The following is a 5104-nucleotide window of genomic DNA, read 5'->3' as shown; positions in this document are numbered from 1 at the left end:
CATCACTTGTAGTGATTTATCATTCAATGAATGATTGACAGAAAAACCGATTTACTTCAATGAATTTCAAGTTTTTATCTAAAAAAGATAATTTTTCATTTTCCCCTCTTTAAAAAAAAGTTAAATAAAAAAGGGGTTCCCACCTTGGATAGGGAACTATGCGAGTGACCTACCTAATCTTATTGTAGAAATTTTCAGGATCAATGATTAGACCATGCAAACTAGAAATGCTTTTTCTTGTATAAAGGAAGGGATTACCCGATCCATTTCTATATCGGTCATGATATATATAATAATTCGAGCACCCTTTTCAAATGCATATCCAATTTTTGCACAGCAGGGTTATGAAAATCCCCGAGAAGCAACCGGTCGTATTGTCTGTGCCAATTGCCATTTAGCTAATAAGCCCGTGGATATTGAGGTTCCACAAGCGGTACTTCCTGATACTGTATTTGAAGCAGTTGTTCGAATTCCTTATGATATGCAAGTGAAACAAGTTCTAGCTAATGGTAAAAAGGGAACTTTGAATGTGGGGGCTGTTCTTATTTTACCGGAAGGTTTTGAATTGGCACCCCCCGATCGTATTTCGCCTGAGATTAAAGAGAAGATAGGCAATCTGTCTTTTCAAAACTATCGCCCTACAAAAAAAAATATTCTTGTAGTAGGCCCTGTTCCTGGTCAGAAATATAATGAAATCACGTTTCCTATTCTTTCCCCGGATCCCGCTAGTAAAAGAGATATTCATTTCTTAAAATATCCTATATATGTAGGCGGGAACAGGGGAAGGGGCCAGATTTATCTTGACGGGAGCAAGAGTAATAATAATGTTTATAATGCTACAGCAGCAGGTATAGTCAAAAAAATCATACGAAAAGAAAAAGGGGGATACGAAATCACTATAGTAGATGCATTAGATGAGCGTGAAGTGATTGATATTATACCTCCAGGACCAGAACTTCTTGTTTCAGAAGGTGAATCTATCAAACTTGATCAGCCATTAACAAGTAATCCTAATGTCGGTGGATTTGGTCAGGGGGATGCGGAAATAGTACTTCAAGATCCATTACGTGTTCAAGGTCTCTTGTTCTTCTTGGCATCTATTATTTTAGCACAAATCTTTTTAGTTCTTAAGAAGAAACAATTTGAGAAGGTTCAATTGTTCGAAATGAATTTTTAGTTCCGCGTATTTATCAACATATTAAACTCGTAAAAATAACTCAATTTTTTTGATAATTTTTGTAATTATATTCTGTATAATATCTGTATAATAGAAAATATATATATATATTCAAATATCGAAAAGTTACTCTAAGGGGGATTCTTTGTTTTTTCTTTTTTTTTTTTTTCTTTGTCCTTTCCTAGAGTCCGATTCCTATTCCTTCTTGTTTGTGTTGAAATAGAAATATTCTAAAAATATCAATAAAATACTATTTTTGAATCCCTTCCTGAAAAATCCTATATCTTAGTTTCTCTTTTTTCCAACTTAGAATCTTTCTGCCAGATAATCTTTTATGGTATATAAATAATATGTAAAATAATATGTAGTGAACAAATAAAAAAAAAAGAATGAAATGGAATTTTTTGAAACATCGGAAGAAGTAGTCATTTATATGAAAAAAAATTAGAATTCTTAAGAACTCAAGGGGGATCCACTTGCATTCGTCAAAGAAAGAGTGGATCCCTGTTCAGTTCTTACACTTTCATTTCAAAAACCCAAATAGAATACGATTACTACAGAGATGAGCCCAATCCGGAATATGAACCATAAAAGAAAATACCAATTAAACCGATCACAGTAATACCAGTTACAGTACCTATTATCCAAAGAGGAATTCTTCCAGTAGTATCGGCCATTTATCCCACTTTCCTCCACATTTAATCACGTAGTCAGTCATGCTAAAGACATTAACAAACAGTCATAGATAATTATGAAATGATATCCTTCCGAATGGGATAAAAGAATTCTTAATATATATATTATTGACTATTCCTATTTCTTCTATTAATTCTAATTAATTGAAGAAATAATTTGAAAATAAAACAGCAAGTACAAAAATAAGTAATAACCCCCAGTAGAGACTGGTACGATTCAATTCAACATTTTGTTCATTTGGGTTTGATTGTGTCATAGCTCTATAATTCAAATTAAGTTTATCGTTGGATGAATTGCATTGCTGATATTGATCCCAAAAAAGAAACAGTGGGTACCGCTAGTCCGTGAACAGCTAGCCATCGTACTGTAAAAATTGGATAGGTCCTATCTATAGTCATTGGAGCCTCCTAAAAAGATCTACTAAATTCATCAAGTTGTTCCAAAGGATCAAAACGGCCAGTTATTAATGGAATTCCTTGTCGGTTCTCTGTAAAATACTCGTTTGGGCGGGGACTTCCAAATACATCGTAAGCTAGACCTGTACTGACAAATAACCAACCTGCAATGAATAGGGAGGGTATAGTAATGCTATGAATAATCCAGTATCGGATACTGGTAATAATATCAGCAAAAGAACGTTCTCCTGTGCTTCCAGACATCTTGAACTCCACATATTCTTGTACAGTCAAAAGGGGGGGATCGAGTCCATAAAAGACGAGATCAGTAAGGCGAAATTTACTGAAATAGAATCCTTGTTAGATCGTCCATTTTGTACCAACGGTGTCTTTTGAGTATACCGAATCAGTATAGCTATCCTTCTTCTAACAGAGCAATGAAATTTCACAATCAGTGTAAAATTTTAGTACTAGATTTTTTTCTTCTTTTTTCATTGATTGTCTCTATGTAGTCAAAAATCCGATAGAAAATTTTGCAAAGTTTGGGTATATAAAAATTTTTTTTATATTAAATTTTTAGAGTAATAGTATAAAAGGAAGGTTCTTAACATTTCAAATTATTAGTTTTGGATTAGAAACTAAAGATCCATTAAAATCGGAATATGAGAAAAGGGTTTCTAATAATTAATAAAGTAGATAATTCATAAAGTAGATTTTCTATTTTAATAATTCAATTATTGCCAAATCAATAAATATATTTTTTGTGGTTGTTGAAGATCTTTTTTTCTATTTTCTTCTACATTAATTCAAAGTGAAATAAAATGAAATAACAGAGTTATTATTCTTTGTTTGAATATTCATAATTTTTCTTTTCTTTTTCCAATATAAACAGAATTCTATTGGATATCTATAGAATAATACTAAATATTTTCATTAGATCAGTTTACTTAATTCCTGAGTTGATTAAGAAGTATGTTGATTTGAAATCACAGGATGGGTAGATGTAACAGATGAGGAATTTATTTCTAAATTATGTTACTCTATTTCTTTTTTTTTTTTTCGTCTCTAATAATTGAATTTATTGAGGAATTGCCAATTTTGAATTGTATCTTTCAAGTAGGATTTTTTATCTTCTTTTTTCTCTCAAAAATGGAAATTTAGGGAAGTGCTTTATAAACATATGTATAAAAAGAACGAACATATTTCATTTAGTTTCTATATGCCCACTATCACTAGTTATTTCGGTTTTTTACTATCGGTTTTAATTATAACCTCGTCTCTATTTATTGGTCTTAGTAAAATACGACTTATTTGATTTGTAATTTTGAGAGGAATAGTAAATTTTGGTATAAGACATTCTAGAATTCCTTACTATGTCAATTTACAATTCTCGATCGTTGAGATTTATGATCAATACAGATTTATGTTTAAGGCTAGATATTATATTACCTTTCTTTTTACTTTTCGAACAAATAAAAATGATTGAAGTTTTTCTATTTGGAATCGTGTTAGGTTTAATTCCTATTACTTTGGCTGGATTATTTGTAACTGCATATTTACAATACCGACGAGGTGATCAGTTGGATCTTTGATTCATTAATGTCTCTTTTTTTGTGATTCCCTATTTATTTAGTTTAATCCTAATCGACAAGGATAAAATTCAGACTTTCTTTTGAATGTTCAATTATTTCAGTGTAATTATCAGGCGAATAATACTAGAATCACGCTCTGTAGGATTTGAACCTACGACATCGGGTTTTGGAGACCCGCGTTCTGCCGAACTGAACTAAGAGCGTTTTGTTTTCATAAAATTATATGATCCAAATCCATTTTGCATATAGATATTCAGTATGTATGTTCAATTGGAATTCGTCTTCACAGGTTCCCGGTTTATTGCTCATCTCATAGAATATGGAATATTATAGAATACGGAATATCATAGAATAAGTAATTGTTAGGGATAGGGATGACAGGATTTGAACCCGTGACATTTTGTACCCAAAACAAACGCGCTACCAAGCTGCGCTACATCCCTTTTCCATTTGTTTATAGTGTTATTGTAAAGAATCTTTGTCTTGTTTTCCACATTTTTCTCTGTTGATATATATCAACAGAGAAAAAATACTTAAATAATAAAAAGAAAGGAGGATTTGAAATGCGAGATCTAAAAACATATCTTTCCGTGGCACCAGTAGTAAGTACTTTATGGTTCGGGGCTTTGGCGGGTCTATTGATAGAGATCAATCGTTTTTTTCCAGATGCATTGATATTCCCCTTTTTTTAATTTTAGTTATTGACACGGGAAGGGGTGAAGAAGATGAAAGGTCCAATTATATATTAAATATGTGTAATTAACCTACTCTTCTTTTTTTTTTTTTTAGGAAAGATAAAGACGAAAGATTAAATTGGCCTCATTGAAATTCGGAGTGACACTCGGGATCGGGATCTGGTCCAGGCTTCAATGGAATTGAATTATTAATTCAATTCCTATGAAAAAGAAAGTGAAAGCAGAAATCCATAGGTTGGGGCAACAATATCATAAAAAATACTTTAAAAAAACGAAAATACTGGCAATTTGAAACGAAATATAGTTACAGATCCTTGTATTCTTTTTGTACTAGATTCAATTAAATTGGAACGAAATCTTTCATAATTTTTCGAATTCTTCTTTTTTATCTTATCTTAGTTGTTTTCATCTTTTTCTTAGATTCTTAGATTCGAATCCGAAAAGAGTTATAAGTGAATTAAAAACCCAAAGGAGGGTCATGTCCAAGGGTAAAGATATCCGAGTAAGTGTTCTTTTGGAAGGTACTGGTTGTGATAAAAAGAGTCTAAA

At 31.6% G+C, this 5104-nt stretch overlaps 2 non-coding genes across 2 annotated transcripts; both read right to left on the bottom strand.

Annotated features, from left to right (window-relative positions):
- Positions 1-3990: 3990 nt before the first annotated feature.
- Positions 3991-4064, bottom strand: TRNAW-CCA (transfer RNA tryptophan (anticodon CCA)). The gene has a single exon. It is a non-coding gene; the product is annotated as a tRNA-Trp (tRNA).
- A 165-nt stretch (positions 4065-4229) lies between these two features.
- On the bottom strand, positions 4230-4303 carry TRNAP-UGG (transfer RNA proline (anticodon UGG)). Its single transcript has one exon. It is a non-coding gene; the product is annotated as a tRNA-Pro (tRNA).
- Between the last annotated feature and the right edge of the window lie 801 nt (positions 4304-5104).

The sequence above is a fragment of the Vigna unguiculata genome, unplaced genomic scaffold (genome assembly GCF_037176805.1).
Source record: "Vigna unguiculata cultivar grain cowpea cultivar isolate G323 ecotype 2 unplaced genomic scaffold, ASM3717680v1 ptg000465l, whole genome shotgun sequence".
Lineage (NCBI taxonomy): Eukaryota > Viridiplantae > Streptophyta > Magnoliopsida > Fabales > Fabaceae > Vigna > Vigna unguiculata.
The sequence above is the reverse complement of the archived record's forward strand: the minus strand, read 5'-3'. Positions and strand labels throughout refer to the sequence as shown.